The sequence below is a fragment of the Helianthus annuus genome, chromosome 17 (genome assembly GCF_002127325.2).
Source record: "Helianthus annuus cultivar XRQ/B chromosome 17, HanXRQr2.0-SUNRISE, whole genome shotgun sequence".
NCBI lineage: Eukaryota > Viridiplantae > Streptophyta > Magnoliopsida > Asterales > Asteraceae > Helianthus > Helianthus annuus.
This window is the reverse complement of record NC_035449.2, coordinates 109,864,771-109,889,359: the sequence shown is the minus strand read 5'-3', so window position 1 is coordinate 109,889,359 and position 24,589 is coordinate 109,864,771. Positions and strand designations below refer to the sequence as shown.

The window sequence follows — 24,589 nt, the reverse complement described above, 5'->3', positions numbered from 1 at the left end:
GCCGCTCCATTCGAGGCATTGTACGGGCGTAAATGCCGGTCACCTCTCTGTTGGGCAGAGGTAGGGGATAGTCAGATCACGGGTCCAGAGATTGTAGTGGACGCCACAGAAAAGATTGCACAGATACGACAACGCATGGCGGCAGCACGCGACCGCCAGAAAGCCTACGCGGACAAGCGTAGAAAGCCATTGGAATTCGAGGTCGGGGACCGGGTTTTATTGAAAGTCTCACCCTGGAAGGGTGTGGTTCGTTTTGGCAAACGGGGTAAACTGAATCCGCGATACGTCGGACCATTCGAAATTATAGAAAAGGTTGGCAAGGTAGCCTACAAGTTGAACCTACCAGCTGAACTCGGGGCAGTTCACAATGTCTTTCACGTATCGAACCTAAAGAAGTGCCTATCGGATGAAAACCTCATCATTCCTTTTAAGGAACTCACTATCGACGAGCGGTTGCAGTTCGTCGAGGAACCAGTAGAAATCACGGACCGGGATGTGAAGGTCCTCAAACACAAGAGAATCCCTCTTGTCCGAGTTCGTTGGAACTCCAAACGTGGCCCAGAGTACACCTGGGAGCGCGAAGACAGGATGACAGAAAAGTACCCCCATTTATTCGGGAACCAGGCAACCACTACTGAGGCTGAAGCTACTACTTCGGAATTTCGGGACGAAATTCCAGATCAACGGGGGGAGGATGTGACACCCCAGGAAAACCAGTGAACAGTACAGTTTACCTAGCTTCCTCAGTGAGTGCATACCAAATTTCGGGACGAAATTTCCAATTAGTTGGGGATAATGTGACAACTCGAACTTTAGACTAGTTTTGTGTAACGCTATGTACGTATGTGAACTAAATTATATGGTTGGATTTAATAAATGTTTGTTATTTTGTGTGAGCTTTGTGAATCATGTGTTGGGTTATATGTATGTATGTATTTAACGATCGAACCGTACAAGCTCACATCATTCACACAAGGCCATTGGGCCATATCATTTGATTGGGCTCAAGGACGGCCCAAGGTAGAACCGGCCCCTCTCTTAACCGTGAAAACACTTAGGGGACTTGGCCCTTCTCTCATCTTGTTACAACACATTATCACACACAACCCTAGTTGCTATCTCTCTCTCTCTCGGCTGCTTAGAACCCGACGACACAAGGCACAAGAGGATCATCGCCTCTCTCTTGATTTACAACCGGTTAGTGTATGTTGCTTGTTTACTAATTGATTGTATGTGATATGCACTCATATGATGTTACATGATGGTTGTTGATCGATCTAGGCTAGTCTTTATATGTGAATATACCTCATGATCTTAACACAAAAATCGGAAGTAAGGGTATAGGGTAATCGGTTGTGATGAGGTGATGTATAAAACGGATTCATGCTAATAGTTCTGTTAATCGTTTGATGTTTAATGGTGTTTTGATATCGGTCATATGTGTATGCTCATGTAATCGGATTGGTTGATGTTCTAGGCCATATGTTCATATAAATTGTTAGAGATTGTTCATACGATTGTTAGGGTTCATGAGGATTCTTGATAGATTATCTTGATTGATCGATATTATGCTAAGTGATGTACTGAGATTGTGTTAATTGATAATGGTGTGTTTGGAAACTAATTAATGTGTAACCGAACAAGCATATAATTCGGGTAACTTAAACTGATCGCACATCATGGGCTGACCGCACAAGACTTCTTGATTGTACAAGAAGTCAGCTCGCACAAGGAAGCCCCTCTCGCACAAGCCCAAACTGCCTGGTCGCACAAGTTGTTTGATTGTGGGCCGGGCAGCCCAGTCCACTTAGACGCACAACTGGATCCGGGCCGCACAAGTCATTGTGTGGGCCGATCACACTAATGGACCGCACAATTTCACTAGGTGTTATTTTTGGGCCGTTTATGTAACGGATCGCACATGTTCACTCGCACAACCCAGCCCGGTCGTACAAGCAATATAGTCGCACAAAACATCCAGTCGCACAACCTGAATCGGACCGCACAAGTCCACTACGTACCATATGTTTGGGCTGCTTATGCTAGCTGAATCACACAACACAATGGGCCGTTTATAGTTGGGCCTAGGCCAATCGCACAAGACATTGCATGTTGATTAATTGGGCCGAAACCTTCATGTCTAAATTGTTATCTTTGGGCCGTTTACTGAATGGGTTTATTGTTTGGGCCGGGTAATGTTTGGGAAACATATAATGAATCGCACAAGTGTATGCTCTTGATTGTTTACGTGCATACGTGCTTGCTTTGATTGTTTACGTGCACTACTTGAACACCAAACCTGACTTGTATTACAACCATGCTAGGACGTGATTGACAAATTACTAGCTTATCTATACTCTTTGTGTATCTGCCGAGCAAACCAAGGTGAGTTCACACAGCCAAGGCATGGGATTCCCGGGTTGGGAATTGGGTTGGATATGATGAATGTGGAATGATTACTCGTACTTACGCATATACCAGACTATAGACCATCGTCCTCAGGTTAGTCAGGACACGTTACGTAAAGCCTACGTAACCCAGTATATTTGCCATATGTCTCCCGGGTCGGGACGGACACGTTACGTAAAGCCTACGTAACCCAATACCATTCACTGGCTTCCAGGTCGGAAGGCCACGCTGCGTAAAGCCTACGTAGCCCCCACGCGTACCACTGTCCTCGGGGAAGGGCACGTCACGTAAAGCCTACGTGACCCTGTACGTTTTCCTGTTCTCAGTAAAGAAGAACACATGGTCGGAAGTTAGTCTAGTAAGTACCGTTAATGAGAAGCCCTCATTAGCCAGGATAAACATGGGAAGCCCCCACTAGTTATACTTATGCACTACGTTATGAACTTACTTTCTGTGAACTCGCTCAACTAGTTTGTTGATTATTTGCTGCATGCCTTGCAGGACCTTAGGTATACTTGGAGCTTGCACCAGAGGAGAAGCGGGTCGTTGTGGACAAGAACTCGTGAATGCTTATTAAACACTTTTACATTCACACATTGATACTTATGCTTTGGGTTTTACATTTAATGCTTCCGCTACTTAAACAGTGTTTGGTTTTGAACACCAATTATGTCTTTGATTATTATTATATGCTATGTTTGATATAATTGGTGGCTTGATCCTGGTCAGTCACGCCTCCAAGCGGTGGTACTCCGCGTGTGGGATTTTGGGGGTGTGACACTGGACCTTGACCAATGTCATTCTATTTTGGAATCTCCGACTCTGATTGCGAGCACACACAAGTTTCCTATAATAGTCTTCATAGGAAACATCCTCCTATCCGTCGTTCGAAACCCCATGTTTTTGTTACTGCAACATTCTGGCAGTTAACAGATTCGCTAAGAATCCAAACGTGACCCAGAGTTCTACTTGGGAAACGAAGGATTCATTTGAAAGCGAAACGATCATAGTTGTCTTCACAAGTTTCCTCTAGAATTAAATTTCGGGACGAAATTTCATAAAGTAGGGGAGACTGTGACACCTGTGTCACCACAAGCACCAAAAAAAATGCCAAGTCAATGAAATATTGTGTTTCATACTTGGGATTTGTATAAATATGTGTATCTTTTGCACATATCATTTCTCGTTCAATTCCGAGCTTTAAATCGCTTTCTGGAAAGTTATACGCGCACTGGTGCGTAAACGTAATCAGTTTAGCGTGACAAACACACCGGAATAGTGAAATAGGCTTAACATACCTTAAATGACCTTTACATAACTTAGAAATACGTTTTGGAAGGTTTGGTATGGCGAAAACAAGTTTATTCGATCGCAGGGACTATTTGCGTCAAACTGCGAAACTATACCGATTCGTAAGGTAACGAATAGTCCGGAACTTGATCATAAGCTAAACATACCATATATAACCTAAACATAGCTTATAAATAAGCTTTGATAGGTTCGGTGTGCGAAAACATGCTTATATGATCTTACAGGGACTAAAAGTGTCAAAAATGGCATAAGTTTGCATTTTCGCTCATATCTTACGTTCTGGACACATCTGGACATCCAAAATTTTTGTACACACTAAAATATTTTTATTTTAGTGATCGGCATGCAAAAAAATTCCATTCGTCGCTTAATATGGTTCGTTTTCGCATCCGTTTGAGTTCCGTCATAATTAACCGAACAACGTGATCGTACGACCAAACGAACCGACATCCGAGATGTTTTCGAGCATTTTTTTGAGTCCCCTATACTTTAACTTCATTTTAGAACCTTAAAATGAGGTTAACGGGGTTTAAACGCATCGAAAAAGGCTTTAAAAACGTGCAGGGACCATTTCTGCCAAACTTTGAAAGTTCAGCCTACACCGTCGCGTAGCGCGACGACCATAAGGCTTTATGGTCGCGCTACGCGACCATCACATCTGGGAAGAAACATTGTTTTCAGCATCAGTTTGATAATTCAGGGACCTTTCTTGCAATTCCTTTGTGTGGTGACCAAGTTAGCACCTCTCTAAGCAAAGTATAGCTGTCAATTACACTTGTATGGTTGTGATTCATTGCTTAATGGCTAAACAAACCACTTGTCATGATCTTGTTGATCACCAACAAGTATAAATAGGCCACTCCATTCACTTGTTCATTGCTCATTCCTTCTTTCTCTCCTTCACATCTGCTTTGGAGCTCTCCTAAGCTGAATTGGGACTTTGTCTTCTTGTTGAAAAGATAGCAAGGACCCTTAGTGAGCTTCTTTCATTCTTTTTATGGCTTTTTCCTTATGTAATGCAGAAAGTCAAACGTTTGGCCAACAGTTTGACTTTCGGTTTTGACCATCAATTGGTCAAGTCAAAGTTCAATTGAACTTTGAAACGTGATTGTAATCACGATAGTTATAATCCTTCGTGATAATAGCCGCCGATTACCACGTTAACTAGTTGTAGTGTCGAGTCAAAGTTTCGGTCAAAATGCGTTTTAGCACGCATTTTGCAACGGAACTACTTTAGGGTATCAAAACGCTTTGTTTTGATACCAAATCAGTAGGTTAGACATGTTTTGACATGTTTAACTCGACACTATTAGATTAGTGCTTGTTTAGGGTCGTAAGGTAAGCGGTCTAAACAACCGCTTAGCCTTTCGAACCCGACCCATTTGGTCGATCTTTAAGATCCGACCAAGCTTAGTTAGTGATCATAGTTGCATAGGGAATAACCACTGAGGTTATACCTTATGATCACATAGGATTGGTTAGTCGTATGCTAGTTAGCTTGTATGCCCATAGGAAATGACCAAAATGCCCTTTTGAAGCTAAAATCCATATTTTGATTATGTGAACATATTTTTGACATACAATCTGAATTAGTAACATGTTTAGGGATAATTGGGCATGTAAGACTTGACATAGCACATAGATAACCATCCGAACATAAGTTTTACGCAAACGACGCATTATAGTGGCTTATACTACCATAATGGGTCGAAACGGGTCAAAAGCACTTAGGTAAACTTCCAAATCAGAATGATAGGTCTATTAAATCATGCCATATGAGTTGCAATACTCATTTGATTTATAGAACTTCATTCTATCCTATCTTCCGATTTAGGATCCGATTGTTTAACATAGTGATCCATACTAGGTGCCACTTGATTCCTTGATTTCCCGAGCTTTGTTAGGACACTTAATCAAGGATACTTGCAATCTCAAGTGAGTACATAGTCCCCTCTTTTACTGTTTTCAATTGTTTTGGGGTGAAACATATATGCCTATCTGTTATTTTCCTGATTTTAAACTATATGATTACACATGCTTAATACATATTCTTTTGACAAATTAAACAATTACCTATGGTTTAAACACTGATTTTCCAAAACTTAATAAACAAATTGTTGGATTGTACCATTTTTATACATTCACCCAGCCGATTGGTAGTATGATATAGCGCTATAGGACTAGACACCCCATTCCTGTTGTATGGAATGTCAGAAACCAAATTTTAACCAAATAGAAATTGCCTTTGTGGTGTTTCTATAGTCTCCAAAGTGTAGTTTGATACACTAAGGCATGATTGAATACCAAATCACACTTTCTTTGTATATGTTGATATACTACAAAAGTATAGTTTGATGTGCTCTCAAATGTGATATACCAAAGTATATTTTGATATACTAAGTACAAAATCCAACATATGTTTTAACATACTACTTTGTTAATTTAAACTAAAGTATATTTTGATATACTATCCAAAGCATAGTTTGATATGCTACTGTTTACCAAAGTATAGTTTGATATACTACCTACTTTGTTATTTCATAAACTAAAGTATAATTTGATATACTACCAAAGCATAACTGATATGCTATGTTTAAACCAAAGCATATTTGATATGCTATTTTCAAACCGAAGTATAATTTGATATACTACCAACACTTTTATCCTTAAACCAAAGTATATTTGAGATATACTACCAAAACTATTATTTTAATTACTAAAGTATATTTCGATATACTATCCATTTAACCATTTCAAAACTAAAGTATACTTTGTTATACTATTTATACAAGCTTTTCAAAACCAAAGTATATTTTTGTCTATACTATAAACTTTTTTTCCAAAACGACACGTTTTCAGAAACAAAACTTTTACATTAGATTCATGGCTATTTTGAAAACATAAAACCTTTTCTCACATTATCCAAAGCCATGAATCTAATACACAAAATCTTATGTTACTCACAGGCATTTTTATGCTGACGTACCTATTTTCATATATGTTTCAGGTACTGCTATGTGATGATTGTTGATGCATGCTACACATAGGATGGACTCGTGCCTTAGGACTATAAAACTGAGAAACAATTATTTATATTTATCTGAATTGTACAAAAACAATGAGTTCAATAATTCAATAAAACAAAACTATTTGATCCATGGTTATGAAACAATGATTCTGTTACAACACTCCCCGACGTTTCCGCCACGATTTGTTGTTTTACGTGGTCGGGGTGTGACAAGGATACTGAATTATAAACTTGTCCCTAAAATTTGACATCAGTTTGAGGTCTAGATTAAGAGTTATGCTCAATAGCGTAATTAGAAAGCCTTTTATTAATTAAACAGCGTAATTAGCGTATATCCTATCTAAAACCAATTTTTAATACCAAACTTTTTACCTACTGATATGAAATAATATTTTGAGATTTTTAAAGATTTTTGTTTATTTTTAGGCTGAGCATAACATAGGGTTGTAGGCTTGTTTCGGTAATTGCCGGTTTTGCCCTTTTGGGCCATAAAATGGGTTTTACAAATCATTTTGACCCCGAACCTTTTTCTACGATATGATATGATAAATAAAATATTTTGAGCCTTCTGGAATAATAAAAATATCAGCTTTCTATACAAAACCCGGAAATGGCTCCAAATCGCCTTTTCAAGCGTTTTAACGCATAGTATGTATCAAAACTATTTTAAACATATAAGGGTTAATGCCTACTGATATATTTAGTGAATTTTTATATTTTAACAGTAAGGAAAAGTTTTAAACTCAGGTTTTCAGTTTTGACCTTTTAAGCCTATGTGAAATTACCAAAATGCCCCTGCGGTGCATCGTATGGTTAAAATTAATAAATTTCACATATATATGATACCCTACTGTTATAACTTATTAAATTAAGTATATTTACTGATTAAATCAGACCTGTAACTCTGGATGATATTTAATCTCTTTTATAACCTCTATAATGACCAAAATACCCCTTTGTAACGCCCCAAAACTCGGGTCCAAATATTTTATTTGGACATTTAATTAGGATGGAATAAGTAAATAGAATTTATTGACTAAGTGGGATATTTGACTAATAACCAAGTTATTTAACTTGGTTAGGTAAAGTTTGCTATTAAATAAGAGTGGAAAACAATGGGGGTCAAATAAATAAGAAAAGAACATGAGGGGCTAAATGTGGGCAATAGGGATGAAGTTTTATAAGAATGTGGGGGTGGGAAAAATACCAGACATTTAGTCTGTGTGCACCCATCGCCATTTTGAGAGAGGAAGGAGGAGAGTTCTCCAACTTCTTGATGAAGCTCCAATTGAAGAGGAATTCTAGCCCAAATCTTATGCATGGATGCCAATTCATCACCATCTAGTTACAATAATCACCATGTAAGTGATAGTTTTCAACTTAGAGAAGTTGTTAGTCATGGGTTAATATTGAATTGTTGAAATTGTGAGAAATTGAGTATGAATAAGTGATAGTATCATGAAATAGGACCTATTCATGGCTAATTTACATCAATTTGATGATTTGAGGTGAAATCCACCATTGTGAATGAAAGTGCCAAGATGGGTATTATACCCATGTCTAATCCTTGTTTAATTTACTTGTTCCTAGCTTGAAATAGGTTGTGTGATGTTAGTCTAGGGCTAATTGTATGAATGGGATGTGATATTGAGCACTCTCTTAGTGATTGGAACTTGAAAGGAGATGACTATGCTTAAACTAGTTGTAAACTATGCTTAGTAAGTTGTATGCACACCAAGTGTTTGATAAAATGCCTAACTAGTGATAATAGATGATATGGTGTCCTTGAAATTGTGAATTACTAGTATAATGAGTTGGTTGTGTTAGTTGCTAGTAAATATGAAAAATGAAGGTGTCTCGAATGAATTTCATGTTGCAAATATTATAGTTATGCAATTGGTGAAAGATGGCACCTTAGAAGTCCATGAACCTTGTTGTTGTAAATGATACATACTATGTGATCCATTGGTTTGGTAAACATGCAGGTAATGTGTTGTAAGGGATGGTATGTAGAATCTTAATTGAAAACATTGATGCTAGGTCCATGTTACAATGATTAGTCTAGATGTGGAAAGGTTTGGTGGTTTGACTTCTAAGAAACCCAACAAGTAGGAAGTAAACTTGCCTTGATATAAGTAATGCTATGGTTAAACTTATGACCCTAGAGTCTATGCAAAACTACGAATGTAATATGACTCTCATAGACATGTTGTGTGGTATGATGAATGTGTAATATGTTAGATGGATAAGGTCACAATGTGCGTGTTGACATTGAATGCTTGGAAGTTAATGTGACATGAAAGTCGATTGTGGACGTGATTAACTAGTATTAGATTGTGGGTTAACGTGTGTGTGTATGTAAATGATAATGAAGGATAGGTCCTCGGAAAGGCGGACTTGTACCTTCAGAACTAGCAAGACAAGGGAAGCAACATATCAAGTAAGAAGCATGAGGTTTATAAGGTAAGTGATCCCGCAATCACTTCGAATTTATTTACATGAAGATGTATATGTATTTGAATATTCGAAATCAAGTGAAACGTATAAATAAATAAGAATTGTCAAGGTAAGTCTTGTTGAAATGGTTGGCATGATGTTAAACCGGTGAAACTTCGTCATAGGGGCAAACGGGTCAAAACTTTGTAAATATATACAAAGCCGATAGCTTGTTTGTTTTGAATATTGTTAACACGGATGTTAAATTCAAGTCCAAATGATAGGGGACCAAACTACGATCACGTAGGAAGAAACGAGAGGTTAAACGGGTGAACGGTTTGAAAGTTACGGCCGTTTTCATAAAAAGGACAAAGTTGGAAAAGCTGCAGAGCAGCCAAATCGTAAGCTACAGTTCAGCCGTAAGCTACAGAACGTAGCTGCTGTTTGGATCAGAACAGCCAAATCGTAAGCTACTGTTCAGCCGTATGCTACAGAACGTAGCTGCTGTTTGGACCAGAACAACTGAATCGTAAGCTACGGCTGAGCCGTAGCTTACGGCGACAGTTTTGCAAAATGTTGATTGTTTTGTTATTTTTGACCTTCGGGCATAAATAGATACGTTATAAACTCCTCATAACTAATATTTTTGGGTAATAAATTCAAGTCTAAGCACCATATAATTAATATATGAGTATGATGATTGAATGCGAGTAGGTTAATCAAGAATTGTATACATATATATATGTATGTATGTAAGCAGGTATGTATAGACCTTATTATGTATGCATGTATGTATTCGGGTGTATGCATTTAGAAGTATTATTTATATATGTATGTATGTATGCATGTATGTATTCGGGTGTATGCATTTAGATGTATGAGTATAAATACATGAATGTATGTGCGTATGTATTAAATGGGATTGAATGTACACAGAGGAATAGGGCTTGTATATACGTATGCGTAGCTTTAATAAGTTTGAGGGTTAATGTTACTAACCATGTATTGTAAGAATGAAAGGAGACTGCAGGTACATTATTGTTGACTCACTAAAGATTCGATATCGAGATGGAATGCTGGAAATTTAGAAAGATAAGTGAATGGAATGTATATGGGAATGGAATGAGATGAGACCCTAAAATTATGACTCCAAGACACGTTTATACATATATATATAATGTGTACTAATGTGACGAATGTATGTGGTGCGTGCAGGTTGTATGAAATCATGGATCGTCATCATGAAGAACAAGCGATTGAAGATCGTGTTAGAGAGAAACGGATTGTACGGAATAGCTGGTCAAACAACTTTATATTTGTACATTATTTTTAATACATAAATGAAGGATCAATAATGTAATTCTTTTAAAGGAATTGTTTCTAAATGGCTTTCAAGTATGATAGGATATTAATCATGAAAGAAATTTTACGGTACGTTTTTCCGCTGCGTCCTTTCGGTTAAAACGTGTTTGGGTGTTACAAGTTGGTATCAGATCCTAGGTTTGAGCGAAATCAAGTACAACAAAGTAAGTACTTGAACTCAAACCCGTGTGCTCATGTGATTAGTGACCCGTACAATCCGAGACTCGATCAAGACCGAAAGGCATAATTTAATACAAGTAAGTATGTGTGATGTTACTGACAATGATGAATGATATAAAGTGAGTTTGCTGGACAACGAGGATGTTCCGCAGTCGCGGGCTAGCATAAGGTTAAAGCATGTGATAAGGCAGGCAAATGGACCCCAGGTAAAAATTAAAAAAAAAATTAAAATTCGTTGAATGCCAGTATTTAGTATACCTTTAAATAAGAGGGTGTAATCCTAGAAGGATGCAAATGAGTGTGGCACGAACTGAAGACAGGTTCCCTGGATATAAAGTGATGATTCTCACGAAGACGCGAGACTAGTATGTGGATTGCGCGCCTGGCCAGTGTGCAAGAAGCATAGGACGCTCGTGAGACCATGAGAATCATCACACATATATCGGGTCAAATTGGGATATAGGGGTCGTACGGGAATGGAAGGGGTCCAAGGATTCTTTAAGAATCGGATCAACTTAAGAAAGAAAGATGAGAATGAAAAGTTCAAACATGTAGTTCTACGTGAATGAAACCGAAGAAAGAATTGTGGAAACGCCACTCGAAACAGAATGTAGAATGTTGCGTTTAGACGCGACGCATAATATAGAATGTGGAATGTAGTGTTGAAACCCAACACTTGAAGTTTAATGTAGAAGGTTGTTACGAAACCTATCATATGAAAAGAGATGCAAAATGATGCGATGAAAGAATAAAATGTAGTGATGAAAATGTTTGAATCCGTGAAATGGATTCAAACATGAAAGGAATGAAAAGTAGAATGAAAATGTTTGAATCCGTGAAATGGATTAAAACATGAAAGGAATGAAAAGTAGAATGAAAATGTTTGAATCCGTGAAATGGGTTCAAATAGGAAAGTAATGAAAAGTAGAATGAAAATGTTTGAATCCGTGAAATGGGTTCAAACAGGAAAGTAATGAAAAGTAGAATGAAAAGTTTGAATCCATAAGTGAGTACGGGTCAAACAAGTAAGAATGAACGATAGGAAAATGTTTGAATTCGTAAGTAAGTACAGATCAAACAAGTAAATATCCTTTAAAGCGGATATTATCCAAATTATGTTTCAAATTTTGCATATATACTTATATGCAAATATGTTGTATGCAAGAATGGTTAAAAGGACAAATGAGTCATACAGGTCAAATGGTGAACGCCATTTGAACCCAGTAATTAATGTTTTGTTTGTCAAGTTTTATGCTTATAGGTAAGCGTAAGGTACGGACATGCATCGCCACAAATTGGAAAGAAATAACCATCGCAAGGTATTGATAGCGAGTCAATGGTTTTGACTCGTGCCAGGTATGTATAAAAGGTTATGCTTTCAATTGGAGCTTATGGCTCGACTAGAGAGAGATGTGTCAAAATTGGGTAACTAATAAACAGAGGTAAGAATGTATTTACTATTGGACTTTCGAAAAGTCAAACAAACGAAAATGATATACTAAGGAATGAACATGCATTGACCCATTACGAGCGGGCCAAACGAACAAATATTTTAAAGGAATTTGGAAGGGGGGCTAGTATGTAAACAAGATGACTTGATAAATGTCATGATTGATGGAATTGAATGAAAGGCGCTAATCTTTAATTTTATATGTGAGGATGGTAAAACTCTTGAGGTGACGAAACCAATAGAGTTAGTAAAAGGATGCTCGCGAGCCAGAATATGTCATAAAAATGAATGAAACCCATCCAGAGATGGCACAGACTTGTGACAAAGTGGACTGATCCGTTCTTGCGAGTCGTAATATTACGCCAAAGTAACAGGTTAGTGAATTGTTTAATACGTGAATGTAGATATAAAGCTATGGGTTGAGTAGGTAATTCCGTACGAACTAATGGTAGCACAATTGTGATATGGCAAAAAAAAAAATTTGACTTTTAGAGGTCAACTAAATATTAAATTCCAACCCAGACTTAATGTTGACGAGCAATGTGAATGTTAGTGTCTGGTAAGCAATCCGTGAAATGAGCTCACAAGCAAGTTAGAATTGTATGAATGAATGGCCCAGAATATAAGCTGAGGGTGTACTTAGTACATGTAACTATAACAAACGTAGAATGACTCTTAACACTTGAGTTAAGTATAAAAAAAATAATAATATGCGTGAAATAGTAGCTATGTTGTGGTTAGGGTGAGACTTTATAAGTCAACACAGGAAGGACATTGACTCAGACTTAAGTTATGGATAGGAACATAAAACTCTAGAACGGGATTTAGCGTCATGATTTATTATCTGGGGGGTTACCTTACAAGGGTATGCCTAGTGGTTACATGTAATGACAACAGAATGATGCTTAACCTTCTAGCAAGTGTGAATTATGAGAGTGAAATAATATCTACGTAGTAATGATCATAGCCCTAAATGAATGTTGGCAACATGCATGTGTACATGGTCTAAAATAAACATGTGTTAATGAGAGTAACTAGAAAGAATGCTAATGGTAGAAGACCAAAGCGAAGCCCTAAGGTATACACTCTATAAGTGTGTTCTTAATATGTAAATGAATGAATATATTGACCAAGAAGAAAAGGCAGTTATTTTTCTAAGATAATGAACAAGGTTTCGGGGACGAAACCTCTTTTAAGGGGGGTAGACTTGTAACGCCCCAAAACTCGGGTCCAAATACTTTATTTGGACATTTAATTAGGATGGAATAAGTAAATAGGATTTATTGACTAAGTGGGATATTTGACTAATAACCAAGTTATTTAACTTGGTTAGGTAAAGTTTGCTATTAAATAAGAGTGGAAAACAATGGGGGTCAAATAAATAAGAAAAGAACATGAGGGGCTAAATGTGGGCAATAGGGATGAAGTTTTATAAGAATGTGGGGGTGGGAAAAATACCAGACATTTAGTCTGTGTGCACCCATCGCCATTTTGAGAGAGGAAGGAGGCGAGTTCTCCAACTTCTTGATGAAGCTCCAATTGAAGAGGAATTCTAGCCCAAATCTCATGCATGGATGCCAATTCATCACCATCTAGTTACAATAATCACCATGTAAGTGATAGTTTCAACTTAGAGAAGTTGTTAGTCATGGGTAAATATTGAATTGTTGAAATTGTGAGAAATTGAGTATGAATAAGTGATAGTATCATGAAATAGGACCTATTCACGGCTAATTTACATCAATTTGATGATTTGAGGTGAAATCCACCATTGTGAATGAAAGTGCCAACATGGGTATTATACCCATGTCTAATCCTTGTTTAATTTACTTGTTCCTAGCTTGAAATAGGTTGTGTGATGTTAGTCTAGGGCTAATTGTATGAATGGGATGTGATATTGAGCACTCTCTTAGTGATTGGAACTTGAAAGGAGATGACTATGCTTAAACTAGTTGTAAACTATGCTTAGTAAGTTGTATGCACACCAAGTGTTTGATAAAATGCCTAACTAGTGATAATAGATGATATGGTGTCCTTGAAATTGTGAATTACTAGTATAATGAGTTGGTTGTGTTAGTTGCTAGTAAATATGAAAAATGAAGGTGTCTCGAATGAATTTCATGTTGCAAATATTATAGTTATGCAATTGGTGAAAGATGGCACCTTAGAAGTCCATGAACCTTGTTGTTGTAAATGATACATACTATGTGATCCATTGGTTTGGTAAACATGCAAGTAATGTGTTGTAAGGGATGGTATGTAGAATCTTAATTGAAAACATTGATGCTAGGTCCATGTTAAAATGATTAGTCTAGACGTGGAAAGGTTTGGTGGTTTGACTTCTAAGAAACCCAACAAGTAGGAAGTAAACTTGCCTTGATATAAGTAATGCTATGGTTAAACTTATGACCCTAGAGTCTATGCAAAACTACGAATGTAACATGACTCTCATAGACATGTTGTGTGGTATGATGAATGTGTAATATGTTAGATGGATAAGGTCACAATGTGCGTGTTGACATTGAATGCTTGGAAGTTAATGTGACATGAAAGTCGATTGTGGATGTGATTAACTAGTATTAGATTGTGGGTTAACGTGTGTGTGTATGTAAATGCTAATGAAGGATAGGTCATCGGAAAGGCGGACTTGTACCTTCAGAGCTAGCAAGACAAGGGAAGCAACATATCAAGTAAGAAGCATGAGGTTTATAAGGTAAGTGATCCCGTAATCACTTCGAATTTATTTACATGAAGATGTATATGTCTTTGAATATTCGAAATCAAGTGAAATGTATAAATAAATAAGAATTGTCAAGGTAAGTCTTGTTGAAATGGTTGGTGATGACGGGGGTAGCTCAAACCTTAATAAACCTGATTAGAAACACAATAGCTTAAAAGGTTGAAAGGTTAAAAGGTTCGGAAATAGTCCAACGGTCATGAACAGTAAAAAGACAAGTCAGAGCCTTGTCACATCACCCTCTGCGTGTCCAACACTCTCACAATCGTAAAAGAGAGTATGTGCACAGAGAACACGCTTTTACCCGCAGGTCTAAACCCTTCAACCCTCAAATGGGCAAGTCCCTCACTGTAGCCAAGGATCACTGGTCAAAGGCTTCCTCTTATAGAATATTCTTTCCCTATAAATTGTTGGTGCAGTCATCTGTCGTCTTCGTCTTAATATCGAGTCTCGGTCTCGTTGCGGATCTGGTCGGGCATGACATCACATGTGACATCATCTTGATGACATCACATGTGACATCATCACATGTCTATACATTTAAAGCTATAAACGACAAAAGATCAAAGGATTAAATATTGTGAAATTCAAGTGTTTGTTGTGATTGGACCAATTAATGGTCAAATGAGGCATCACCATTACAAGAACCAATGAAACATCACCAAATGAAGGTCCAATTATATGATGGGTCATGTGAAGACAAAAAGATGGAAGGTCACATGATGGATCGCTTATAAAGTCAAGAGTGATCGCTTTTATGGTCAAACATTACGGATCGCTTATATGGACAATATGTCAGATCGCTTTTATGAACATGTGTGGATCGCTTTTTTGTCTGTCACTATGAGCGGTTCCAAAGTAGTATATATAGGTGATAAGTTCATTTCATTTGTAACGACTTTCAGATCTGATACCGAGGTATTTCCCGAAGTATCATCTGATTTTTGAAACATGGAAGAGAAATTTTACAATGCTCTTGCTACCCCGGTTGATACAATTTCAGCTGCGTTATTGAAGAAATCATTTGATACGTTTGTGGCTTTTGAAGATGAAACAACAAAGCAGACAATTGATAGATATTGTCATTTGGTATTGGAAATGGGTAGATTGGACATTAAGAAAGAGGATGATGAGTGGATCGATAAGCTAGCTGAGGCTTTACCCCAACAGAAGTGGGGAACTTATCTGTTGATTGTAAAACACATGAGGAAGTCTCAAGTTATGAATCTGGCACAGTTTATTCAGAAAATTGAAGAGCATGAGTTGGATATCCAGAAAAAAGCAAAAGTTGAAGAAAGTTCAACAAAGGAAGCTGAAGGACAGAAAGCTGAAAAAGAATCTGATGAACCAGTGACTGAGAAAGAAGTTGAAAAACTAGTGGATGTCGAGAAACTTGTTGAAGTTGAAAAGACTGTCGAAGTCGAAAAGATAGTTGAAAAGGTGATTGAAATTACAAAGCCTTGTGAGAAGTGTTCAGAAGCTTGCAAAGTTTGTGAAGAAAAAGATAAAAAGATTGCTGAGTTGGAGAAAATGAAGGAAGATTTACTGTCAGATGTGAAGTACGTTAAAGAGTCATACGACGTATTGAACAGGACAGTTGACAGTTTGAAAAGAGCAAATGCAGAATTTGAAAAGGCAAATGACAAAATGAGTGCAACTTTGATGACAAAGCAAAGTGTTATTAATGATTATATCGAAGATTGTGCTAACTTGAAGAAGGAGTTGGAACTTGAGAAGATCGAGAGTGAAAGGATCAACCGATTACTTTTGAGTTATAGTACTTGTGATTATCTGATTGATCTTGTTTATCCTACTGTCGCAGGTCTTGAAGCTTTCAAGAAGAAAGAAAAAGAAGAGGATACTGGTAAGAAACCAAGGGTCAAGTATAACAGATGTCCGCCTCCTATCTTTGAGAGTTATTCCCCCAGGAAACCAAATGAGGAACAAGTAGACAAGGCTCTAAACATCAAATTAAAGTCTGAAATCACTGATGAATTACCAGACAATATTGATGTTACATTCACAGCGTCTGACACTGATCATGAGTCCGAGTTAGTTAAAAGAGTTGTCGATCAGGTGTTGGATATGGATAAAGAGTCAAAACCGGAGTCTAAGTCTGAAAGTTCGAGTTCGTCAGAAAAGAGTCTGAGTTCACCGGTTAACAGGGTTTACAATAAAGAATTCCTGTTATCAAAATCTAATTTGAATGACGAATCAATCAAAGTAGCATATACATTGAATGATTCAGACAAATTATATTCTGATGAGGAATTCCCAATAAGAAGTGTCAAAACTGAAATGATCAAACAGGTTTTCAAATTAACAGAAATTAATATTTCTGAAATAAAAGATTTAAATCTTGCTGAAAAACCTAAAAAATACACTTCAAGAGTTCAATAGAGATTGGACAAGAAAAAGGGTTACGATTATGGTTCAGGTTATGGAAAGAAATCAAACCATAGTGGTAATCTCAAAAAGAAAGGTCTTGGTTTCAATTTTTCAGAAAATCATAAAAATCAGAAAACTTATAAACCAAAAACAAAATTTATTTCAGGTGGAAGTTCAGAGGATGAGCAGAAGAAACCGTTTTGGAAGCAGTCGAATCAAGAGTTTCTTGCTGAAGTGAAGAAGAATGTGAGAAAATATGTTCAAAGAGTTGATAGAAGAACCTGTTTCAAATGCCAAGAAGTTGGGCACATAGCATGGAATTGCCCCAAGTCCAACTACCAAAAACAGGGAGTTTCTTCTAACTCTGTTTGGAGAAAGACTTGTGCTGATAAGAAAGAACAATCTGTAAACATGGTTAAGAAGTTTGAAAATTCTACTTCTGAGGAAGGAGAAAGTTCAAAAAGGTTTTACAAAAGAAGAGGTGATTTAAGTAAACAAAAATGGGTTGTTAAATCTGAGGGTAATTCTTGTCACACCCTGGCTTTGCGGAAGCGTGGTTAATTTGGTGTGACTTCTTAATACCATAGCTTAATCATAACAAGCTATATGAATTAAAAATATGCAAGATCATCCATTAAAAGTAAAATAGTAAAACATTGTCTTAACGGGTTAACACCCAACAACCATAACTTTGTCTAAACATTACAACCACAAACTTAACATAAACATGATTCAAGGACTGTGACTTGTCCAGGAAAGAGTCACAAGCCTCGAACCCGGGATGACCTCGGGCCTAATGCAGTGGAAAACAAGCCATACCGCGCCAGATCGTTAATTTCCTGAAATACATGTAAGTTGAAAAATCAACAATAATGTTGAGCGAGTTCATGCGAAAGTGAGTATATAAACCTTTATCTTTATCAAAAACCTGGTATGTAGCAAATAAGGAAAAAGAGATCACCAATGGTTTGCAAGGCCATTGATATGTGTGAAGTGCAAGTAGCGATGACTCAAACCTAGCGGATTTATGCGTCGGGCACTAAGTCACCCCGAGGTCCGTTATGTTGGACCTGGGGCTGGGCTCGCTACACCCAGATAGATCTACCGCTCCTGTCCCTCGGTCCTACTACGAGGATTAATGGCCTCAAGTTGTGCCTACCCACTCACATGATCTGAGTAACAAACGCTAACCATACCATGTATAAACATATTCATAATCATAGTAACATGTATTTCACCCCCGCAGTTTATAAAACTGAAAACAGTTAAGAGAAAAGGGGGACATGAACTCACAGTGAGTGCGTCACAATACCAAGTAATCCAATATCCAACTGCTGCGCAACGACCTACATGTGCTAATTCTATTAGACGGATGGCCGTGCTTTAGCTTTATAGTTTACATTTTCGGGAAACGGTTGGACAACCGTTTCGTGTATATACTTGGTAGTTAATCTCCTTCCCAAGGATTGGGGAATTAATACATGCGTGTTTATAATATTAAGTCTCACTTAATATATTTTATTTCTCGTTCCAAAATATATTTATTTTTCTCAAAAATAATATATTTTCTCTTTACATAAAACTTTCCAAAATAATACGTTGACAAGATACGCATTCGTGAATGTTTCCGTATAAAGCGTAAGTTACGTTTTGGCGATTTAGTGGTAACAGTAATTACCGTTGTAACTTATATGTTTGTCGTATAGGCGTTGGTATTATTTTGGGTTCGACAAAGTTTGTAAATATTATTTTTACTCTAAAAATAATATTTATATATTTTCACAAAATAATCATAAACAGTGTGGTGAAAAATATATCTATCTAATAAATATTTATCACGTTTATTTTTTTGTGAAAACCCCACCTCCGAATATTTGTAAATAAAGTCATGGCGAAATATATTTGAAAACATGTCAAAAGTAGTCTAACACTTGTAAATAATTCTAAGTGTTAGATTTTAGAAAATTTCGCCAGAGTTTCCCCTGTAACTGGAGGTGGCCACGCTTTTAAGCGTATCATTTTCTTTTACAAAATCATTTCAACACTTCTTTTAAATCAACCAATCAATTTCCAACACATTACACAAGTTTCAACAAATCAAACTTGTAGACTAGTATGTAAAATCACAATATTACATGAACTTGTAGTTTTTCTAAAACTATTGTGTAGATCTCGTTACATTTAGTGGATCTATGTATAAAATAGTTTAGTCTTGCAAAAACCCCGTTTTTGGAACAAATCACTCTTTACAACTTCCCGACAATTTTTATAAAAATTGTTATTTTGTCGGACCTTTCGTTTCACAAGTGTTCATACACTTGTAGTTTATAAAAAAAAATCACCTTTGTAAACATGTTATCCAACTTATATAAAACATGATTTTCTCGACACTTGGTTCTACGAATGTACCACTTGTACATACGTAGATCGGCTCGTTTTAAATATTATTTTACATGTCAAAACACTTTTACACAAGTTCATGTTTCCTGTGTGGTGGAGTTTCACCTTTTAACCCTTGTACAAAAGAAACAGGTGTATATCAAGATTCGGGATCTTAACAAAGTCGGGTTAAACGATGATAAGAGCCACCACAACGTAGATCGGGCCTCAACAATCAACATATTGAAATACTACAACTTTTACACGCGTTATATGCTTTTAACCAACGATATTCGAGTTTTTGTAGACTTTTTAGATTCAAAAGATGGGTTACCGACTTTTAACCGTTAAAAATCCTTTTAACCACTTTAGATACGATCAAGAACGAGTTTTAAATGTTATACCTCTAGCTCGGGGCTAGGGAAGATCTTTGGCGAAAACGGCGTGGATAAAAGCAAATGAACGTGGTCCTTTAGCTTCCGCTTGCTTCAAGCTTCCTCGTACGTGATCCCCGACACTTGTGTGCACTTGGAATGGCTAGATCAAAGACCGACAATGGATGGTTGGGTGTGGTGGTTCACGGCCGAGAGGAGGGAGGAGAGCAAGAGAGAGAGAGTGTTGGTGATGGTGTGGTGAACTTGTGTGTGTGTGTGTGTGCTTTTATAGAGAAAATCAAGACCATCGTCCAACGGTTTCCTATGCACCTCTAGATATCCACAATTAATAAATAAAATATTAAAAAGTGTACCCTTAGTTCCATTAGAATGGAACCGGCCCAGGGGGGGGGTATCCGGTTGGGTCTTGATCGTACAGTTAGAGTTTAGTTAAGTTAGGTCGGTTAACTTTAGGGATTAACCCCGTTAGTTGTTTAATGCGTTATAAAGCGGGTGTTAGGGTAATCAGGGACCCTAACTGGCTTAGAAAAGACTAAAAATATTTCTGGCAATATTTTTATGTTCCGGGTATAGTCCGGTTGTTCGGTTGGATAGTAATCCGGTAAAGTGCTTAAGTAATCCTTTAAGCGTTGTAAATAATATTTTTAGCGACACAATTTATTCTGCAAAGCGTCAGGAATATTTCCCCATGTTTTGGCACTTTATTAATTAGCTAGAAGCTAGTGTGTTGATAAAAATGCCGTGTTTTGTGCTTAAAGTATGTTTTAGGCACATCCAATCTCTATATCTTATTCCTAGAGACGCAATTATACAACCCTTGTATCTCTACACACATTATGGGTGTGGTAAAATATTTCTGGCTCATTCAGGCCTTTAGAGGCAGTGTTTGCCTGATGCTGGCTATATCAGCATGTTCAATAGGTTATCCGTTCAAGTGCTACTGTGCTTTTGTGCATCATGTTTGTCACTAGAGTTCAGTAAGTAAATAATGTAGTGACGGAAAAATCAAAGTATGATGCAGATATGTACAAGTATCAACAATCAAGTAGCAGTTTACCAGAAATCTCAGTTAAGCACAGTAATTAGGCAACAATTAATAGTTAATTAAGTCGTACGGATACCTGGTTTTGTGAGGGTTGTCACATTCTCCCCCCGTTAAATAAATTTCGTCCCGAAATTTCAAATTCTGCTTGTAGAAGCAGGGTTCTCAGGAAATAAGTGGGGGTATTTCTCTTTCATCCGGTCTTCACGCTCCCAGGTGAACTCAGGACCATGTCTAGCATTCCAGCGAACTTTGACGAGCTTGACACTGCTCCGGCGGGTCTTGTTAACTTTCCAATCTGTGACCTCGACAGGTTCTTCAACGAAGTGGAGCGTGTCATCTATATGAATTTCGTCGGTAGGAATGGCAACGTTAACTTGAGTTGGACTTCTCTTTAGATTGGATACATGAAATGTATCGTGAACATTATTCAGTTCGGCAGGTAGATCCAACTTGTATGCTACGGTCCCAATTCTTTCCAAAACCTTGAAAGGACCAATGTAGCGCGGATTCAACTTCCCACGTTGTCACACCCCCAAAATCCCACCTGCGGAGTACTACCGCTTGGAGGTGTGACTGACCAGGATCCAGCCACCAATCATACTGAACAAGCATATAAACAGTTATAAAAGTTAACCAATACGATTGGTGTTTAAAAACAGACAAGTTAAGTTGCAAGCGGAAGCATAAGTTTAAAGTTATAACATAAGTTCAAAAGTTTCAAGTTTAACGTAGCACGTAGCAATCCGCGTCCCACAACGACCCTCCTCCATGCAAGCTCCAGCTGAGTACCTATGGTCCTGCAAAGCATGTAGTAACGAGTCAACAACTAGTTGAGTGAGTTCACGGTTGGGTGTTCGTTTTAGTTGTTTCGAAAACAGTTTACTTTAACTGGCATCCTGCCGTGGGGGTTACCCCATAGTTTAAAAACGTGACATGTTCATTCCCAGTTACTCCGGCACTCCAGCCGTGGGGGCTACCCCATGTTTAGTTATCAGGCATTTCGGCCGTGGGGGCTACCCCATGCGTACACTAGACTCGTTACCATATCGACTGCTGACTGTAGTCATGTTTATGTGCCCTGAAAACATCAATGTCTATCATCATTGACGTGCCCCAGATCCATTAGTTCACGCCCGTCCTCTGCGGCACGGTGTGAGGCTTGTCAGACCTAAATAGCGCTATCTAACTAATGACCCGCTCGCCATTGGCCCGGCGATTAGTCGATACAAAAAGGAGGGACTTCGTGATAGAGTTTTAGTCTAGTACGTTTATCCGTCCATCCGGACGAGGAATCACATTCCTGAACCACTGACGTCCTACCCAAGGAGGACGAGGAATCCACGTTCCTTAACCCCGTTCCCAACCCAGGGAATCCCATGCTTTGTAAAGGGTGTGAACTCACCTTGGTTTGCTCGGCAGTAAATCACAGAAAATCAATCAAGTCGCAAGTAGTCAATAACGTCCTAACATGGATACCACTTATAATCAGATTCAAACCAAGCAGTGTACGAATGTTCAACACGTATGGCAAACACGTTTAACATACACAGTTCACAGTTACAATCAAATACAACCCAAAGTCCAAGTGTGAGGCCCAAACGGTTGGGCTCGTGATAACAGGCCCAAACAGCACGTCAACAGTAGCACAGAAGTTCATAAGTCCGGCCCACTAACTTAGGCCCAAAAGTGTGGTCTCGAGTCGCAACCGGACTCGCAAGCATGGTCTCGAGTCATGCTGTTTGTGCTGATCATAAATGGTTGCGAGTCGCAACCTGTGTCGCAACCGTGGTCTCGGTTTGACCTGCTATGGTTGCGAGTCGCAACCGCGTGGTCTCGAGTCATCACGCCGTGGTTGCGAGTCGCAACTGGGTGATTGCGAGTCGGTATGCTGTCATTTTCACGTTCAGTGTTGATGCAGATATGGTCAGCTTAATGGTACAATGTAATCAGGCCCAAATCAGGAAACAACCAATAGAATTTCACTAACAAGTTTTCCTAATCAGGCTATTAGTAAAAGTAGATCAAATTTACAAGGGTTTTCACATCTTCAACTATCATTCAAAGTGTTCTTCATATATTCAAACATGTATTCAACCAAAACTATGAACAACCATTAAACTCTTGAGCATAACACCACAAGCTTGTCTCTATACTAAGCCGATTTCATGATATATGTAAACCGATTTCATGAATCATCAAAATCTAGTAGTTTAATCAAGATATCATAACCCATCATGCCATGTATCCGATTTGTCACAATCATGCATATAGTTCAACACATAACAAAGAACATTCATGAGCCGATTTCTTTTCAAAACATCATGCATAACTCAACAACTAACATATTGTCATAATCATTAATTCAAGCACAAAACTCAACATGATTCACTAAGCATTTAACAATAATCATTAAGAACACTAACCGGTTAATGGGTTTCGAGGGTGTGTGTAAAGCTTCCAACCGGGTGTGTGTGTGAGCCGATCCAAGTCCAAATCCGAGAATGAGGAGTGTGTTTGTGTTCTAGAGTTTAAGTGGGAGAGAGAATAGGAGAGTGTGTGTTGTGATGTTTCAACAAATGGTAAAAATGACTAAGGGTGGTTTATATATACTAGTTCCAAGTGTTGCACCCTTAATGGGTTCGGTTAAGGGTTTACGGCCCAATGGCCCAACCGGCCACTAGGTTCTCGGCCCAAGGCCCATTCGGTCACTATTCACTCGAGATCTCATGGTCTCGAGTCGGGTTCTTTGTTCTCGGGTTGGGTTCTCGGCTTGCATATAACACATACATATACATACAATGCACACATAATAAAGCACATATCACATAAAGGTTCACGTTATCATTAAGTTTAGTCAGTCAACTAATCACATAACGTACAAGCAAGCTACATCAAGACACAACGAAAGGTTCTAGATTTCGAGTTGTCACATCATCCCCAAGTTGAAAGAAATTTCGTCCCGAAATTTGATGGCACTCACTGAGGAAGCTAGTCAAGTTGTAATGTTTTCCCGGTTATCCTGGGGTGTCACATCCACCCCCCGTTGATCTGGAATTTCGTCCCGAAATTCCGTAGCTTCAGCCTCAGTAGCGTTTGTACTGTTCTCAAACAGTTGGGGATACTTTTGTTTCATCCGATCTTCGCGCTCCCAGGTAAACTCTGGGCCGCGACGTGAGTTCCAACGAACTCGAACGAGAGGTATTCTAGTGCTCTTGAGGACCTTAACATCCCGGTCCGTGATTTCGACTGGTTCTTCGACGAATTTCAACTGTTCGTCGATCATGAGTTCCTTCAGAGGAACTACGTGCGTCTCATCTGACAGACACTTCTTCAGATTCGACACATGGAAAACGTTGTGAACTGCACCGAGTTCTGCTGGTAAGTTCAGTCTGTAGGCCACCTTGCCTATTTTCTCAAGGATTTCGAAAGGTCCAACGTATCGTGGGTTGAGTTTGCCTCGTTTACCAAA

At 38.2% G+C, this 24,589-nt stretch overlaps 1 long non-coding RNA gene across 1 annotated transcript in view; it reads left to right on the top strand.

The window, feature by feature from the left end:
- The first annotated feature begins 13,649 nt into the window (after positions 1–13,649).
- LOC118489166 overlaps positions 13,650–24,589 on the top strand; it is a 59,963-nt gene continuing 49,023 nt past the window's right edge. Inside the window, exons 1-2 of the long non-coding RNA XR_004886592.1 lie at positions 13,650–13,788; positions 14,801–14,889. This is a non-coding gene — a long non-coding RNA (uncharacterized LOC118489166). The remainder of the gene's footprint in view (positions 13,789–14,800; positions 14,890–24,589) is intronic.